The sequence below is a fragment of the Cebus imitator genome, unplaced genomic scaffold (assembly GCF_001604975.1).
Source record: "Cebus imitator isolate Cc_AM_T3 unplaced genomic scaffold, Cebus_imitator-1.0 Scaffold160, whole genome shotgun sequence".
NCBI lineage: Eukaryota > Metazoa > Chordata > Mammalia > Primates > Cebidae > Cebus > Cebus imitator.
Genome location: NW_016107475.1, coordinates 67,658 through 86,722, shown reverse-complemented (window position 1 = coordinate 86,722; position 19,065 = coordinate 67,658). Strand labels below are relative to the sequence as shown.

The 19,065-nt window shown below is 42.4% G+C and overlaps 1 protein-coding gene across 2 annotated transcripts in view; it reads left to right on the top strand.

Annotated features, from left to right (window-relative positions):
- The window catches only part of FOXO3 (forkhead box O3), a 125,743-nt gene extending 107,026 nt beyond the window's left edge, over nucleotides 1–18,717 (top strand). For both annotated transcript variants that reach the window (XM_037743946.1, XM_017543726.2), the window contains one exon: nucleotides 14,000–18,717. The gene's annotated coding sequence lies outside the window, so the exon portion shown is untranslated. The remainder of the gene's footprint in view (nucleotides 1–13,999) is intronic.
- Nucleotides 18,718–19,065: the final 348 nt, after the last annotated feature.

Genomic DNA, 19,065 nt, shown 5'->3' with positions numbered 1-19,065 from the left:
AAAGGCCAAAAAATTAAGTCAAAAACACAAGTGTTTGTCTGAGGGAGAACTTAATCATGTGCTTCTGCTTATTCCCCAAACTGTAAATGATGTCAGCAGTTTTCAAACATAGAGTGACACAGGCTGTGAATGGTGATACAAATTTTTTTAAATTGTGGCATTTTAATGTTCTTGGAACCACAAAGATCAGGCGGTGTAATGTGGTAAGAAAAGCATTTGATTGAAATCAGGAATTGAGGTTCAGGCCCACTTCCACCACTTTCTTGCTACCACTATGAGTATGTCTTAGGTCTCTGAGTCTCAATTTCCAGTTTTGTAAAATGAGGATAATAGCCTCTATTACTTCACAGGGTTATTACAAGAATCAAATGCGCTAAAGCATGTGAAAGTGCTTTGAAAACTGCAGTGGGCTGAAATATGTACCATGCAGCTAGGTGTACTGACAGATGGGCAGGCAGGTAGCCCAGAGAGGTTAAGTAGTTTGCCCAAGGTTACAGAGCTAGATACATTTATTAAATGGCTTGAACCCCCATAGTAGTTCTTCCTTATCTCTCTAGCTGGTTAAAAAAAGGGCGGGGGTAAGTTCTCTGAACTGGAATCAAAGTGGCAGATGATAGACAAGCTTTCCCTAAAAACTGTCCTCCTCAAGAAGTGAGATGAACACTGGGATCTTCTGCCAACAGGTTTGCACCCCAGCCACCTCGATGTTAACGGGTTTCGTTCTGTGCCCAGCCCTTTTGTTCTGTTTTGTTTTAGTCTCAGCAAGCTACTTGCAGGCTTCTTTAAGTGGTGTAAAAAGCAAGGGAATTCAAAGCCATAAAAACTTGAGCCTTGTTTAACCCTCTGCCATGATGAAGGACTTAGAAGGGTCTCCTATGGTGAGCTCACTGCAGCTCATGGGTAGCTGCTGAAAGGGAAATGTTAAGAGTGTTGTGATGCTAAAGCCTCTCAACTTTCTCAGGCATAAGGGACCCCTGATGGAACTCAGGTATCTGATTTCAGTCATTTAGTAGCCCTTGAGATGGTGAAAAGACTGTAATGGAAGCTAAGTAGGGTGACAGTACTTCCCTGCCTGCCAGTTCAGTGACATACCAGAACCTGGGCTGGTGGAGATTTGACTTTAGAAATGTAGATATTTGGCCTTTAGAAGACTAGTTTTTCTTCCTTTAAGGAGAAGATTATGAAAGATTTGTCCTTAGACTTTAGATATTTGAGTTTTAAAAGAATAAATGGTTTGTCTTCCTTTAAAAATAGGCTTTTAAAGACACAAGTAAGTTTTAATTTGGGTGTAATTGTAAGGAGACCACTTTATAGTTCATTGGGAACAAATGTGTTCAGAAGAAAATGTATCAGTTTTTGTCTAATTTTTCAAATGTTGGTTTCCCTTTTGGTTGAATAGCAGATCTTTTTCGTGTATGTGTAATTCTAAAGGATTGTACAAAAAATTATTAAGGGAAATTTAAATCCTTAGATGTTTAAAGTTTATCTGGTGAGCTATGACATAATTGATGATAATAAATTACCATATTGGGTATAACGCATTTCATTACTATAGCCTACTGGAGCCTTAGGGTTGTCTTTGCCTGAGAATATTTTGGGGGAGTTTGTTATGAGAAGCTAAAAATGAAATGTCACCAAATTTTCCTGAAAGTAGACTAGCTCAGTACGACCACAGATCATTTAAAGAACCGTCCAAAGGACAGTGGGGGCTGTGAGGGGATCTGGTTAGGATTTCCATTTTAGCCTTGGATTCCATTGTTCCCTTCAGCAGCCAGGAGCACATGCAACCTGAGGTGTATTTTTTACTTTTAAAGTTAACTGTGACTGTCACTTCATTGAAGACTCTCCTAAATTCACAGAACAGGGCTGAGGTCAGACTCTGACACTTCACTTCTCTCCAGTTAAGTGCCCCAGCTTCCCAGAGTTGCTCTCTAGTAACTTTCTTGGTTTGACGACGACTTAGTGTTCCTCCAGACTGACTTCCTGGCTTGCTCACAGAAGGTCATGTGATGCTGAATCTGAGCCTTCTTGTGTTAATGGACAGTCTGCTCAGTTGACAGGCAGTTTTGCTGAGGAGCTGTGGCAAGATGCTTCTCTGGAGCGCTGGGTGTTTTGCACATGTCATTCATTTTAGACCATGTGTAGAATCCTTTGACCCTTAGATCTATCTTGAAAAGAAAAAAATAGCTGTATACTTTTTTGGAGCGCTGGCTGCTGGGTTGTGAAGGGCATTGTCTTCTATCAGGTGTTCATAAGGCTTGGTGCACATGCTTACAATTGGTGGCAGAGAGATGGCCAGGAGCTGGTGTGGTGGCTGCAAGCTCAAACTTCCAGTCAGCCCTCTTGAGTTTGACATGTGTCCTCTCTGAGGGAAAGCAGCTTCAGTCTCACCTTACATTTGATGTCAGAAATGCCTGCATTTTTTTTTTTTTTTTGACATTTGGAGACATCATTAGAGAGCAGCCCGATATTTAGCTTTAAGTAGTTTATGGTAAAGATTGGGAAACATCCACCAGCAAAGGCCCAGATGGAGAGGGGAAGGGTAGTTCTCTTCTTGTCTCGGCCACTGGCCACATCACTCAGTCTCTTAGAGCATTAGGTTTCTCATTTGTCAAAAGAAGACAGCTCATCAAGTTTTAAACGTGCATAGTATGTATCATTTTAAACTTGAACCCTAACATCTTGTCTGTAAAATGGACCTGGTGAGGTGCTATGTTATGATACGGAACTAGAAAGAAATAGTGGTATACTAGTATGGAATCAGCAGGCTGCAGTATTGGAAGCCATTTAGAATTTATACATACGCTACTTCCCAAAAGGAGCAAATCTTTGATGCTTGTTTGACTGATGTTTAAATGCTATGATTCTAGTATGTGTTTAAAATTTATGTTGGGGATAGGACTAATTCTAACCGAATACAGGTAATACAGACTATATTGTGTTTTTTATTGATGTAGATATGTCTATTTTAGGGAATGTGACATCTGATAAATATGAATCTGTTGTGAATTACATGGAGAATATTCTGTTATTTGTACTTGTGACTATAGTCTTTGGTTATTGTATGCTAGCCTGAAGAATTCTGCATCTGCAAGGATCTTTAGTCTTACCTTTTTAAGAAAAGCTGAAAGTCTGAACTGTCATTCAGGGAGAGAATGGTTGGGATCTTTTTAGTGTCAATAAGCACAGGAGAAAACTGATACGGCCATAAAAAGGGGTTTTCTTTGCAGAGGCTAGTACTCTCACTACATACACTATTTTTTCCTGGAAAGCAGTGACATTTAGCATGAAGGCTACTCTTCCTGGGCCTGTTGGTTTTATAAAATATACCTGTGTTCACCTCCGACCAGCCTGCTAAGCATGGAGACAGAGCCTGAGTGCTCCTCCTTGAAGCAGTTGCATTTATAAACAGCTTTCTGGAAGATCTCTTCTGTCCAGAGAGCTCAGGTAGAACATAAATAAACAGGGCAAAAATCACCAGAATTACTGCTTATAACTTAGAGTGTTCATAATGCTTAGCAGCATCTTGTAAACAACATTTTCTATCAATAGAGTTACTCCCAGGGGCCCACCTGTGCTTCCCACAGGCTTACCTTTCTATATGGAAATGGGAGAAGGGGGCTTGTTGGGTTCTACTTCTTTGCCATTGCTGGAGAGATTGCCTCCTAGAGGTCCTCTGTGACCTTGGGCCAAGTGGAGAATGTTTGCGGACTACTTTCTCTTCCTTGACTTGGAGACATGTATTCACTGAACTTTCATCCCAAGATGGAGTTTCTCTACCTTGAAAGAGTCACCACCTGCTTCACCCTGGGTATCTTGATGTGTTCATTGAATTTCAAAGTATAGCTTTCCCAATCCTCCAAATTGTTTTGAAGTTTAAAGTTTCAGAAACTCAAATGAATTTAAAATGTGTTTTGCAAATTAGTATTTAGAGATCCTGTAAGTCAGTGTTTCTCAAAATGTTTCTTGGAATACCAGATCCTCAAGATGTTCATAGGTGTGAAATGGAAAATGGATTCTTTGGTCAAATAAGTTTAAGAAATATCATGTTAAACAAAGACAAATTGGAATATTTCCAACAGAACTTCTCAGAACCTTAAAATTTAATACACATTGTGAACCTTCTAGGGTAGGATATGTTATGCAGTGTTTCCTAAATGTGTTTGATATCTTGAATCAAACCCTTTTTCTTCAAGAAACCATAGAACCAGTGTTCTAAGGAACCCCCTTAAGAAATCCTGTCCTAGAGTTTTGCTGAAAGGAGTCAGCACCCTCCTTGGAGGCGAGGGCTTTGCTTTGCCCTTTTCCTCCCTTTCTTGCTGAGTTTTTTATATGCCTTCTCAGATATCTAGTGTTCCTTAGCTATCTCCATGCATGGGCTAGCTGCCCAGCAAGTGGTAGACCTGTGTTGCTAGAAGTGCTCAAGAAAGGCCTGAAATCATTAAACACAGTTCATCTATTATCTGCTGGGCACAAGGGACAGAAGTGGGTAAAAAGGATCCCTCTCTTAAAGCATGCATGGCCTGGTGGGGAAAGTGGTAGCAGTGGTGATGACAGTTTGTTGTAGAGTCAAAGACTGCCTCACTCGCAAGGTTGGAGCAAAGGAGCATGAGGTATGGCAGCCTGATGTGCCTGGTTTTCTGGGACAACCCTGCATTCAGGGGTTCTACTCCATTGTCACATGGTCTGTTCCACAAAAACCTAGACCCTATGACTTCAGGAGTTCCATACTAACAGGTCAGAGTTCAGGCTGAATCGAGATGCTGGTTTCTTTTAAAAGTTCTCCAGAGTACTTTATGTTTGATTTCTAGAGCTGGTAAGTTCATCATGGTTGAGCAGGAGCTGCCCACTTCAGCACACGGTCCCTGGGGCTCTGCTGTGAAGGAGCTGTGGATTAAAAAAGCCTCCCCTGCAGCCCACTCCAAGTTAAGTGAGATCCTGTGGGATGACAGAGGAGCTGTGGGACTGTAGCAGAAGGCCGCCTTTTTCGTGGCTGTGTGTCCCAGAGTCAAGTCACTCATCTCTCTCAGTTTCAATTTGCTTATGTATAAAATGAGATTAAAATTAAAAGTTTCCTCAGCTCCAAGAAGGACTAGTTCTAATATGGGCTAATGTCTTTTGTTGCCTTTTAAAAAACATTATTGTGATTTAGAACAGCTCCAGAGCTTAATAGTGGAAGTAGGAAGCAACCTCGCCAGTCTTAAACTAGGGGCAGAAAGAGTAACTGCTTTCCAGTGAACTAGACTCAACTGGGTTTCTCTTTTCATTAGAAACGGATCACAATTACCTTTTGGTGTGAAAACTTTGATTTGCAAAGTCAATGTCCCTTAGAAGTCCTTCTTACCAGTTTGGGTGTACCCACTAGAGAGGCTGTTCTTTTCTACTAGCAAACGGAACTAATGCTACAGATGGTGTGAGGAGATCTGTGTGTGGTACCCAAAGTGCTCTATTAGCATCTTTAGAGGATTGTCTGAGAAGCTTCACCTGTCTGGCTTCAGCTCTGCTTAACATGGGTGCCGATCAGTGTCCACAGGGGCTAGCAGCAAGCCCCACTGAAGGAGATGACTCACCCTCCTCTTTTCAGCTGCCTGAGAGCCTCAAGCCTGAGCCTCTCCTGCCGTTGAGAGGAACCTGGCAATGACATCTTTGCCTTCCCACTGCCACTCAGAGAGCTCCCAAGCCACTCAGAGAGATAAAGAGCCGTTGCAGCCCCTCCTGGGGCTGTCTTGGAGCAGAAAAACTGCCACATAATAGGATGGTGCTGGCAGTAGTCTGGCCTTGGGTCTCCCCGAAGCTGGTGGTTTATCTCTTACTGGTTACTGTGATACAATTTTGGGGTTCAGAAAAGACAGTCACTGTACCCTTAACATTTCTTCCAGCTCTTAAATGGAGGGAAAACCCAGAAAAAAAAATAGGCTGTTCTTCTCTAGGTGCTTCTAAATAAGCAGTAGCCAGGCCTAGGACTAAAATACACCACCCTGTGGAGCCACTGACACTGGGATGCAGGTCTTTTGTTTCTTTCTTGCTCCGTGATAGATGTGGACCTTAGTTTGTAATTTTAGGTTGACTTTGTTTTTAATAACCTACTTTTTGCTAAAATCCATGGCATTCATTTATTAAAGAATAGGATCACTTAGTCATGAAGTCTCAGAGGGTAATTCCAGTGTTTCTGAAGGCTAAAACTGTAATTGACAGTCTTGATTTGATTGAAGGTTTGATGTCAGTGTGTCTCCTCTCTCTTCCTCCCTCCCTCTCCCTCTCCCTTCCCTCTTTTCCCTCTTTCTCTCTGATTAAAAAAGTCTGAGCCATAAGGTTGTGGGCTTTTTTTTTTTTTCCCACATGTTTGTGTCTGTGTGTGAAGTGTTTGACTTGATTCCTCAGGGAAAATCAGTGACCAAGAAGAGAAGGCCAGAGGTAGGAGTTCAGGAGTTCTGAGGTCTTAATTTCCACTAGGCCTTCATTAATGTATATGCCACTGTAATTAATTGGAGTTTTCATTGGTCATTTGTATGTTCAAAAAAGTTCAGACAGCAATACAGCCCAACATAGTTATAAGTAATCAGAAAGTATCTTGACTGATAGACTCTTAGAAGATGGCCCTAATGTTTACCTGAAAATGCTGCCTGCCCACCGAGTAACTCAAGCCAAAGCACTCCCTGCTCCACCTACCAGGTTCCACTCAGAGTGCCCTGCTGGCCAGGAGGCAGCCCCAGCTGGCACTTAGACTGCAGTGCAACTGCAGGCCACCCTGTAAGAAGAGTGCCACCGGGCCACACACACAGATCCCCCTCACTACTGGAATCTACATGCCTGGCCAGATGACCAGCCTCAGGATGCTTGTTTGTCTCAGTCGTGGAGCCACCCTGGAGTCCCTCTCACTTCCCTCTTGGTTTCCTTCCTCTGTTGCACTGGTGTGATGGTGGTTTCTTGCTACTATCTGTGTCACCTGCCTGTTCTGGTCATACCTTACGGGTGGTTTGGACTATTTGTAGAACTCAATGAGCTGATTCTGTTTCCAGTTTCAGAATCACTTGGAAAAATTAGATTGTCTCTCAAAATCCTGTGTATCTAAAGCAGGAAAAGAGGACTTTAAAGACACTTCCTTCGGTACTTGGTAGCTAAACCCTGAGCTGGGCTGGCAATTCCACCTGCACTTTGACCCACCCTCCAGGGATCTAGGGCATCCCAACCTGCACACTCCTATTATGCATCCCTGCCCCGCCCCCCACATACACACATCCCAGTAAATGCTGTTGAAGAGTCATACAGGATAGGGTCACACCCAGCAAACATAAACATTGTGATATGCAGGTCATGGTTGATGGCTCTAAACATTTCCTCCTGTACTGCAGTTCCCTATTGTTTTTAAATGGTGAATCACTTTACTGACAGCAACTTGAGACCTAAGGTAGCAAGACATTTAATTTGGAGGCTGGTGTTGAGGATATGTATGATGGGATGTACACAAAGGATGGGAGAAGATAAACTTTTTATTAAATACTTTAGAATTAATGGAATGTTAAAATTGTGCCTTGTATTGATTTCATCTGTAAGAAATAGGAGTTTTCGAATTTAATGATTGAAAACCATCCTTTTCACAAAAAGTATTACAAATCCTAGGTCATATCCCACAGGCAGTAGGCTCTGCCTGGACTCAGACTAACTCTTGGCAAATACGAGTAGGTCATGGAAGCAGTTGCAGTGAAGGGTGTGCTAAGTGTTTGAGCTGGCAAAGAGGAAGAGAGGGTTCTTCCAGGAGGATGATTCTTTGATTGATTTAGCCAACATTTATTGTGCATCCATTTAGTACTTTTAAAAAAAAAAAAAACAGATTATCGCTCAGTCACCCAGGCTGGAGTGCAGTGATGCGATCTTGGCTCAATTACAGGTGCCCACTACCACACCCAACTAATTTTTTTGAATTTTTGGTAGAGATGGGGTTTCACCATGTTGGCCAGGCTGGTCTCAAACCCCTGACCTCAAATGATTCACCTGCCTTGGCCTCCCAAAGTGCTGGAATTATAGGCATGAGCCACTGCCCCTGGCCCATTTAGTACTTTCAATTTACCAGGTTACTTGGGCCATCAAGAAAATTGTGTTTCTTTCACTGGAATATGTGCCGCATCAGGGCAGATACCATGTCTAAGACAGAGCTCTTAAAGTAGTAGGTGCTCCATAAGTGTTTGATTTGATTTGAAGACTTTCCTCTGCTTTCAAGGAGTTCAGCATGTTGGGAGCCCAAAGTCCCAACATGCTGAACTCCTTGAGTTGCCGTTTCAGGCATACTGTGATTAGGTACCAGGTGAGTGGCATAAGAGTTCAGTCAAGGATAGTATAGGGAAGGTGGGGCTGGAGGAGCCATCTGAACAGGTGGGTGATTCACATGGGTGGTAAGAATTGCCGTCCAGGCAAAGTGTCTTTGAACCTGACCCATCAGACAAGCAGAGGGTTTGTTCCCAGAAACAATAGTGGGTCTTAAAGCATGGATGAGGACAGTGGAACTTGGTCCCACAGGTCTTTGCCAGCTAAGCGTTTTGGATATTATAATAAAGCTAAGTAACCATGAATTCAGAGAGGATCCAGATACCCTTTAAAGGCTTTTTGACTAAAAATTGGGTCTTTAAAAAGAACATAATCTAAAACTTTACATTCTGTTGTACGTGATTGGCAAATCTAAGAATCTTAAGAAAATACTGAATCTGTGCAACTTTGCTATTGACAGTAAATCAATACCTGTCATATTTCTGCCACATTGGTATTCATAGTTGACTCCGGATATGTGAAGAATATTGGTTAACATAATCCCTGCCTCAACATAGAGTCAAAGGTAGGGCATCCTTAAGATAAACTTATTTTAGCCGTCAGTAATCACCAAATTTAAGCAACAGAAAAGCTGGTGCCTCCCAGCAGTTGGCCCCCAGCTCTTTGTCCCTCAGCTGTGAAATATGCGGATGGCTACTTCTCTCCCTTGAGTTTTATCAGCACAGCACAAAGACTGGCTGCAAGGGCAGTCCACACCAGGTCCAGGCTCTGAGTGTCCTGGAGGCAAAGGCTCTGGAGGGCCCTGTCACCAGCCTTCCCAGACTGGTTTACCTGCAGCCTTGACCAAGCCCAGGAATTACTGAGAGGCAGTGCAAGGAAGCCTTTGCACAAGTTAGGCTTGTGTTTTACACAGATGGAGGGTGTTTTTGTTAGTAGTATGTATAGTTGAGTACCTTTCTAGTATCATCCTCAGTGTTTCTTTGCCGTGAAAAGCCTCTCATTCTAAGCTTCCCTGTAACGTCCTCACTTTCTCCATAGGTGCTTTACTTGCCTGCTAGAAATTACCAATGAGGTGAGTTTCCTGGAAATTTGACTTTCCTTTAGGGAGGTTCCTCACCTGAATACAAACCTGGCTGCCATCCTGGCCTAAACTTCTTTACCTGTTGTTTCCCTCATAAACTGTTCAATGCCTGAAATAGCAACTTGACAGCACTTGCCAAAATGGATTTTAACAGAGCTGCACCTCCTATCTTCCTCTCTTCCTCTCTGGCAGACATGGAGGATGTCGCTGTTTGGCGTGCCTCACAGGCAGAGGGCTGGATTCTCATCAGCCAGGCCCCTGCCATCAGGCTGGTTCCCATGAACCTCTCTAGCTTTTTCATCACCTATTTCAATCTAAAATATATTGAAAAATAACAAAGTTAAGCCAAAGTGTGGTGTGCATTAGCACGTTTTCCTGAGTGGCGTAAGTTTTGCCTTGAAGATGAACTCCAAGGGAACTGTGTCACTTCGGTGCTCCCAAATTAGATGTGGCTGCCTAACCCAAGACCTGCAAAAGCGTTGTTTTACTGGGGTGACACCAGCTATGGAACCCTTAGTGGTTGCTGGCAGATGACTGTGGCTCGTGTGGATTGCGTGTCCCTTAAGTCCTTCTGGAAGTGCAGCAGAAATGGCATCAGGCAGACATTTTTTTAAAGGTTTGAATGGAAATATTAAAACTCTGAAACCCACCCCCTGTCCTTTGGAGTCCATGTGAGACTTCCTTGTCAGATTGCATGAACATCAATTCCTTTTCTATCTTAAGTGTTCCATATTTAGTTCCCAGCTTGCTCCAGGGGTTGAAAGTTTGGCTAAAATTATCTTTCTTTTTAAAGAGTGAGGAAAGTGGTGTTTCACTTTATTTTTGCTTGTCAGGCAAACTTTCAAATCATCTAGTTCTGCCTAGCTAGGAAAACAGTTGATAACCTTCATGGATTTGTGGATGTGAAGGTTTCATCTTGCTATCTCTTTTTTCTTCCATGTCCTATTTAGTATTGGGGTCCTGTTCTGTTCTTCTCTGCCAAGAAGATAAAAACACAACTGAAAAAATTTTCACAGTGGATTCAGTTGTGGGAGGACAGCAGTAGGAACATTAATGTTTTATTCCCAGATTAAAGTTGATTCGGGTTGTTATGTTTTATGTAGTTTTTGGAGGTGTTTCCCTTTCTTAGAGTATCATGTGATTTATGGTGGTAATTAGGCAGAAACTTGTCTTCCCTACAGATGCCAAGATTATAGAGGGACTTGCTCACACCAGAGACCAGATGACAGCATCCATAGATATTTTTAGAATGGATCTCATCATTTATTTGGTGCCCCCATTTCATTTTCTTTGCATCAAGAATTGATTTTAAACTTGTTAATTGGGCAGGGAGGGGACGGAGGGTGTCTTCCCCCTATTAATGAAAATCACTGATGGGACAGAACAGCATTTTTATATTTATTGTTAATAGGCATATTGCCTAGTAGTTGCAAAGTAAGCTACAATTCCATCAGCTGTATCCTTTCTTTTCCTTCCAGAAGTTTTGCTTAATCTAATGTGTTTTTTTATAGCATTTAAAATTTTTTTTATTTTGAGACTGGATTATGAGACTAATTTTTGTATTTTTGGTAGGGACAGGGTTTCACCACGTTACTCAGGGTGGTCTGGAACTCCTGGGCTTAAGGGACCCGCCTCAGCCTCCCAAAGTGATGGGACTACAGGTATGAGCCACCATGCCTGGCCCCTTGATCTGATGTGTTTTTAAACTAGAAGAGCATCAAGACATAACATGTAAATCTCGCAGTTAACCAAATAACTGTATAACTAAAATTTCATACTTTAAACAATGTAAGAATGACATGAGCTTTCTTAAAACCCATGAAACTTGTACCCAAGCTAAGTATCATTGACTTTCCCAGCTCAGTAGCTGGGTTTCATCACTTAAAATCCTCCCTCTACCCTTTCTGTCCTTGATTGAATCAGATAAGCATATATAAACATTGAGCCACGGAAGAGCCATTAAAAATCTAAGACAGATGAGTTGCTGCTTTCCGTTTGATTATTTTTATTATCCCAGTTTGCATTGTGAATGGTGATTCTGGTGTTCCTCTGAGAAGGGTAATTATATTTCTATTCAACATTTATCTTTTATATTTTCAGTGTTTTACAATCTGTTTTCTTTCTGTCACAGTAGAAACCACTGGCCTTTCTATTCTCTGCAGTGGGAGTTTCTGTATTAAATTTGTCCTCTGCAAGAGTTGCCTCTATACCTGGGCCAGATCCTCTACCTACTCAGCCTATACGCACCAAGGCAGTTTCCTGAGCAGGCCTCCCTGGGAGGGCATTGCCTGGGAGACCTCAGAGGAAGCTGTAGAACCTGTGTTTCAACAGTGACCCCAGCCCCTTTCTTCAGAAAGGGAAAGTGGTGATTAGCCCATCTCCTTTTTAATAATGGAGTTCTCAAAAGATTTTGGGCCTTTTGATGAAGGAATGTATATTTAGCCTGGGGACGGTGGTTGGCTGGTGCTTTAGACTGCCCCACATGGGCCTTCTACCCCTGGCTTTGGGGTGATGGCCTGTTCTGCTCAAGATTGTGCTCAGTTAGGGGCTCGTGGGTATCCTCTGCCCTCTTCCCTCCTGTGTTGGCCCAGCCCACATTAGAGCAAGCCACACTCCCTGTCTCTGTACTTGGGGAATGAAGTATGTCACCTTCCCATTATGCACTGGCTTCTGTGGCTGCTTAATTAATACCCAAGGGAAATGGAGGGGGGTCTGAATTAGGTAGTACTTTACCGCTTCTCCCTCGGCACTTACAGTAAGTCAGGATCAGGACTTAGGGATGGGAGTCCCCTGATGACTAATTGCGTAGTGATGTTGGATAGTGGTTCATTAAGTGTTATTGTGAAGGGAAAAACCAAATTCCCTTCCAGAGGACTGTGTCTGTGAAACACTATCTAATCATTCATACTTTGTGAGGCAAGGTAGAGTGGCTAGAATAGCACTGGCTTTAGCAAGCTACGGTGTTCACAGATGCTGAGATCTAATATTTACTTTACCTTTTATTCCCTCTGGAATCAACAAGCCATTATTTTGTAGTCCAAAATAATATTATCTAGTAGCTTTATGAAGCAAAGAATGCCCCCAAAAAAGCATCAGCCAGGGAAACTAAATCCTAGGAATAGGCAGGAAGAAGAAAGGGGCTTCTTTTTCTACTTATTGTCCTTGCCTCCAGTATAAAACAACCTAAATTCTTCAGTTTGGAACTATAACAAGGATAAGTAAATATGACCGTGAGCATGTAACACTGTAAATACTATAAGTCCTGCTGTCTTTGCAAATACTGGTAGTGAAAGGTAAGATTGCCAACAAGTGCAGAGTCACAGAAGAGATTGAAGTTACAGTACACTCACAAGAATTCCCGATGACCACACGGTATAGGCTCTAAAGGAGGGAGAAGCAGATGTATATAATGTGATTTTGTGTGTGAATTTATTGATGCATTTTTCATTACTTATTTACCTTGTCTGGTGAGAAAAGCATGAGTTCATGTTGTTTCACTACCACTTTTCCATCCATTTCTTGGCCGAGAGCTATTTCTTTACTACCATAACTGCCAACACTGTCTGCATAAACAAAGGATCTGTGTCTGGAGGTCCGTCATGTCAGTTCTTTCTGCTATTCATACATCTCTATGAGTATACTATTTTTCATCCTTTAACTTTTCAGGGCCCAGTGGTCACATGACACCTGATAAGACTTATGTAAATTCAGATGCTGTAAGAGCACCTCTCACCTCTTTTGCGCCTTTCCATTGAAGACAAAATAATCATTGGAGGCAAAATAATAATGATGTTGTTAATTGTTAATGGGATGTTTTGTGGGGGATTTGTTGGCCGTATATGTGTGTGATATAATTTTTTTCTGTGCAGATTTGTAATACAAAAATCAAATTCCTGAGCCAGGTGTACTGGCAACCCTGTAGTCCCAGCTACTCGGGAGGCTGAGGTGGGAGGGTTTCTTGAGCCCAGTAGTTCAAGTCCAGCCTAGGCAACATAGCAAGACCCCATTTCTTAAATTCCTAAGGTGGCCCGCTTAGAAATTACTTACTCTTTTTATGGTGGGGAGTGGGGGAGTCAAGATTACCCACAACCAGCAGTGCAGACTTATTAAGGCGTTTATAGAAAGTGGCATTTCATCTCCCCTGGTGTTGGGGTTTTCATGGAAAGGCATGGTAAGCAGTTCTGTTAGTCCACATAGCCAGTAGAGGAGAACCAGAAAAGTATAACTCATTTACTTAGGGTGACTGGTTCTCCTTGTTTTAGCGTGGAAAGTCCCATGTCCTAGGAAATCCCCTAGTCCAGAAGTCTAGGATACAATCTCATCTGCATCTTCTAACTAAATGGGACCCACCAAAATACGCCTAATATGGTTTTCTTTGTTAATCTCCCAAAGTGAATGATCCCATTCCCTTTGGGCTTTTCAACCTCAGAGCATTTTGTAATAAGGACAACATGAGAAACAAGGTAAGTAATCTTTGTGCTTTGTCCATAGAATTTCAGACCTTTGAAACTGGTGTAGCAGAGCAGCTTTGCTGCACCAGCCCTGGGCTCTGTGGTGGGTGAGGGAGATGGGAGGCCTTGACAGGTGGCCCTCAGGTACCCACTGTTGCTGTTGGAATGCTTTAATGATCTCTGGTTTTCTTTTCTCCTCCTCTAGACCCTCAAACTGACACGAGACCTACAGAAAAAACCCTTTGCCAAATCTGCTCTCAGCAAGTGGACAGTGATACCGTTTACAGCTTAACACCTTTGTGAATCCCACGCCATTTTCCTAACCCAGCAGAGACTGTTAATGGCCCCTTGCCCTGGGTGAAGCACTTACCCTTGGAACAGAACTCTAAAAAGTATGCAAAATCTTCCTTGTACAGGGTGGTGAGCCACCTGCCAGTGGAGGACAGCACCCCTCAGCACCACCCACCCTCGTTCAGAGCACACCGTGAGCCCCTGTCGGCCATTCTGTGGTGTTTTAATATTGTGATGGTTTATGGAATGTTTTAAGTGTTGTTCTTGTGTTTGTTTTCCTTTGACTTTCTGAATTTTTCACATGCATTAACTTGTGGTATTTTTCTGTTAAAATGTTAACCGTCCTTCCCCTAGCAAATTTTAAAACAGAAGGAAAATGTTGTACCAGTTACCATTCCAGCTTCGGGCATCACAAGCTTTTGAACCCATGGAACTCCATAAACTCACACATTACATAAACTAGAGGGAGATTTTCTTTCTTCTTTTGTTTGGTAGAAAATTATCCTTTTCTAAAAACTGAACAATGGCACAATTGTTTGCTACACGCACCCGTCCAGGACTGAACCATGCACAGGCAAAATGAGTGGCGCACAGCATCCCGCCCAGTGTGTTTCCAGTTCTGAGGCAGAGTGGTCTGTGGATGGGACCTCAGCACGAGGTCTTTGGGTGTCAGATCAGTAGGGCCTGTGATCTCTAGTCCATGTCCTCAGCTAATGTGAGCAGTGTTGGTCTGTTGGTTAGAAACTAGGATATTTTCAGGAAATAAATCAGCTCAGCTCTCCACTGATTGCCAAATACCACTAAAGGGTTTAGTTTTAAGGAGAAAGAAAAAGAAAAAAAAAAGTAGTCCCGTTTTGCTTTGCAGAAGAAACGAACTTAAAGGTGAGCATTAAGCTTGCAGTGAGACATGTGTGAAGAGTAAAAATCCAAGTCAGTGCTGAGGCAGTTCTAACTTCACTGTTTTCCTAAATATACATCCTTGATTATTTTCAGCCTTGCTATGTATAATCTGATCTGCTAGAAGTGTATGAGTGAGAGGCAATAGCATACAAACTGATTTTTTAAATATAAGCTTAGGTTGTAATTGTACAAGTGACACAAAATAAGGCAGTTTTAACTTTTTTTTCTGCTTCTACGGATTTCATTTTGTTGTGTTTTCAAAAAGTTATGGTGCTGTATAGGTGCTTTCTGTTTAACCTGGAAAGTGTGATCATATTCGTTACCTTCTTTGGTGGACGGAATAGTTGGGACCACCTTTGGTACATATGAAGTTGGTGATGATGCTCTGAACAGCACAGCGTATGCATACTTCTCCAAAGTGATACATGAAGACTCTTTTCTTTGCATAAAAAGCATTAGGCTTATAAATGTATAAATATATTTTATGTACAGTACAAAAATGGAACCTTATGCATGGGCGTTAGGAATACAGGCTAGTATTTCAGCACAGACTTCCCTGCTTGAGTTCTCGCTGATGCTTGCACCATGACAGTGGGCACCAACACAGACGTGCCACCCAACCCCCTGCACACACCACCGGCCACCAGGGGCCCCCTTGTGCGCCTTGGCTTTATAACTCCTCTGGGGGTAATATTGGTGGTGATCACAGCTCCTAGCATAATAAGAGTTCCATTTGGTATTGTCACACATCTCCTGCCTCGCTTGGGTTGCCATGTTTGAGCAATGGCCCTGTTGATTTCACCCTGCCTTTTACTGAATCTGTAATTGTTGTGCAATTGTGGTTATAGTAGACCTGTAGCACATTGCCTTTTATAAACTGCTACATGTTTATAATCTTCATTTTTAAAGTATGTATAATTTTTTAAAGTATGTATTCTATTCCTATGGTCTGCTTGTCAGTGAGCCAGACTTGCTTACTATATTCTTTTATAATAATACTAGCCACTTCCTGGATTCTTTAGTAGTGTGCTGTATGCAAGAACTTTCCAGTAGCAGTGAAGGGGAGGGTTGCCTCTCCAGGCTTCCTAAGGGGTGCTGCCCTGGGTGCAGATGCACTGCACAGGCAGTAGTAGTGTGGGGCTGCAGTGGGGAGTGCGCTGGGAAGGGGTGGGGGGAATCTCACATGCAGGGAGAATTCCAGAGTCTTTCCGGCATGAGGGTCCTGAGAACTTCTGTCCTGAGTTCAGAGAATTATGCAAAGTAACTAGCAAAATACCTACTTGCCTTTGCAGTTTTACAGACCCTGGAAGCTGCTTTGGGAGCCGCTTTGAAGGCAACCCTCCAATGTGTTTCGATTTTAAAATGTTGAATTCTTTTCAGACATGTGGTATCTCATTTATTCCTTTTCTGATATTTGTTGGATTTCAGGCAGAATGTCTTACAGAATGTCCTAGAGCCAGATTATCATTTAATCTGGAACAGCTGAGGAAGGGACAGAGGAGGTACAAGGGCAAGGTAGCACAAAACAGTTTAGGAAAATGAAGAGGGAATGCTTTGATTTTGTTTTGTTTTTTCTTTTTCAGTAACTAAAACAGCATCTACATGTAGAGTGTTGTGGAGAGCTGAGACCAGGGCAAAGTCAAGTGCAGCATCAGTACTGTGAGACCTGCCAGCCCCAAGAGAGAGTCATCCAAGAATCTGGTAGTGAAGCCTATCTAGGGTCCCGGCAGCCTCACCCTCAGCCACCTGCAGAGATGCCAGCCCCCCAGAAACTAGCCCAGTTCTAAAGTGGTCAGGCTGGGCAGGGGTTTTACCTGAGCCCTCTGCCCCTTATATTGAGACCCTGCTTTCAGGATGAGCCAACTGTTGGCCACCATGTCACATTCTGAGTGAGTGTCATGGGTCCCTAACAATAATTTTCTGATCTGGAGCATCTCAGCAGAATCCTTAGCCTCAAGGGGCCTGGCAGCTATAATGATTGATTTATGATGAGAGCTATCCGAGGCCACCCTCAGTGTCTAAATAAGCTGCTGTAGGGAGCTGCCTACTTTTTGATGAGAAATGAGAAGAGGACCTAATGTTGAAAACATGACATGCACTCTTGGGATCTGCTGTTCTCTTCAGGGCTCCAGAACCTGATACCTGTTACCAAAGCTAGGAAAGAGCTTTATCACAAGCCTTCACTGTCCTGGCATGAGAACTGGCCACGAGGCTCAGTGTACCCATTAACTGTGAATGAATCTCAGCTTGGTTTCCTTTATTGCATCCTCTGCAATATAATGATAGCTGAAACACATTTTACAGATTCAGAAGTTTGTCACTCCTGTTAATGGGAAGATCATGCACACATGTATAGTACAAGGTGGACTTTGTGTTTGTTTTTGGTGTTGATTTTTAGCATTGTGTGTGTTGCTTCCCCACCCTGAGGAGAGGACACCATGGCTTACTACTACTCAGGACAAGTATGCCCCTCTCAGGGTGTGATTTCAGGTGGCTTCCAAACCTGTACGCAGTTTAAAGACGGTAGGGACAAACTTTGCCTCTACCTAGTGATCCCCACTTAAAGAATAAGGAGCATTTGAATCTCCTGAAAAAGACCATGAAGAATAAAGCAATCAAAAAGAAGTCCTCTATGTTGGTGCCAAGGGCTTGCGAGGGGAAAGAAAAATGTTATCCATCCTCTCTCAAAGCAAAAAGGAAACCCTGACAGCTCTGAACCCTGGTTTTATTTTTCTTGCTGTATTTGGATGAACATTGTATGATTTAGGCATAATGTTCAAAAAACTTTTTTTGCAGGGGTAGAAATGTAATCACCAGTAAAGAGGAATGAAAAGGCCAGCCTCTCTTGGAGGCCAGGGAGGCAGAGTACTGCTAGGGGAAGTGAAGCTCTGATGGAATCATGCCTGTCAAACAAGATCTTAAAGCAGATGCCCAAATAAAAGACTATATTATATTTGATCTAAATCTTGAGTGGGTAACATTTTATGCAGTTTAAATGAACGGAATATTTTCTTCTTTTATCTGTTTGTATTTTTCTTTGATGAATGATTGGTCATGAGGCCTCTGCCACACTCCAGAAATACGTGTGTGGCTGCTTTTAAAAACTGTGTCTGGTCACTTATTTCTCTAAAATTATCTCATTGCCTGGCAATCAGTCTTCTCTTGTATACTTGTCTGAGCACATTATGTACATGGGAAATGTAAACAAATGTGAAGGAGGACCAGAAAAATTAGTTAATATTTTAAAAAATGTATTGTGCATTTTGGCTTCACATGTTTAACTTTTTTTAAGAAAAAAGTTGCATGAATGGAAAAAAAAATCTGTATACAGTATCTGTAAAAACTGTCTTCTTTGTTTCCATTCCTTGCTCATACCCCATATAAACTAGAACTAGATATGGTGCGTGGCCATATTTAAACACCTGAGAGTCAAGCAGTTCAGACTTTGGTTTGAAGCACCTCATCCTTCTCTCAATGCGAACACTATCATATGGCATTCTTACTGAGGATTTTGTCTAACCATATGTTGCCATGAATTAACTCTGCCACCTTTCTTCTCAAGGATCAAAACCAGTTTGATTTGGGAATCTTCCCCTTTCCAAATGAAATAGAGATGCAGTACTTACTTTCCTTGGTGTTTGTAGATATTGCCTTGTGTATTCCATTTAAAACCGTAATCTAGTTTGTAAAAGAGATGGTGACGCATGTAAATAAAGCATCAGTGACACTCTGTCTCACTCCAAGAAGTCTCTTTGTTCTCCCTCCCCGCTTCTTGAACCCTAAGAATAAAATGGCAGAGTTTATCTCAAGGTCTCCCTGTGGAATTCCCTCACAGGCTGGGAGAGGCACAAAGCTGAGAGACTATCATGAAATCTTTAAGTGAATCTTGTAAACCTTTTCTGTGGCCCACTTCTGACCTCCACAGACAACCCACAACTTAATAATGGCAGATTTACGGCGTGGTTCATGGTGGCTGATAGCCACTTTTGGTATGCTCTGAGTCATGTTGCCCAGGGAGCTTTGAATAAGTAGGGAGGCGGGATTTAGAGACGGCCCTCACAGAGCCTCCAAGGTTGAGGC